Below are 625 nucleotides of genomic sequence, written 5' to 3'. Positions count from 1 at the left end.
AAAACAGGCCCCAGAACTTCCTTAATATAATTCCGAGAGCATATCTTTTAGTAGAACATCTCATCTTGATTTAAAAATGGTCAGTGATGGAGAATCGACCACAACCGTTGGTAAATTGTTCCAATAGTTAATTACTAATTGTAAAAAAAGTATGCCTAATCTTTCATTTGAGGAGAATCTGGAAAAGAAAATTACACAGGTGCCAAGTATTCAGCATTACTGCTGACTTGATGACTAATTTAAAATGTTTAATGTAGCTGTTTTAGTTTGTCTATTAACGTTACTACATTTTATTTTAATGCCTCAGGCAAAACAGTGATTTTGTGACAGCCTCAAAGCTGGTAGGACACCTGAAGCCCCTTTGATTTATCCAGATACGGATAGTAGGAAAAAATAATTTTGTATACCATCAGGAAGGGACAGAAGAATGCCACTTTGCTCATATGATAGGCATGAACTGCTCAGCTTTGTAGCTACTCACCATAACACTATCTACAACATAAATTAAATTTAAGAGGCTGTGGGTATAAGTCAAAAAACACACTTGGTCCTACAAGCTTAATGTATGGAGGTGGAGAATAGGCACTAATCCCAGGTATAATCAATGACACATACTCCACACATC

This window comes from Lepidochelys kempii, chromosome 4 (genome assembly GCF_965140265.1).
Source record: "Lepidochelys kempii isolate rLepKem1 chromosome 4, rLepKem1.hap2, whole genome shotgun sequence".
NCBI classification, from domain to species: domain Eukaryota; kingdom Metazoa; phylum Chordata; order Testudines; family Cheloniidae; genus Lepidochelys; species Lepidochelys kempii.
The sequence above is the reverse complement of the archived record's forward strand: the minus strand, read 5'-3'. Positions refer to the sequence as shown.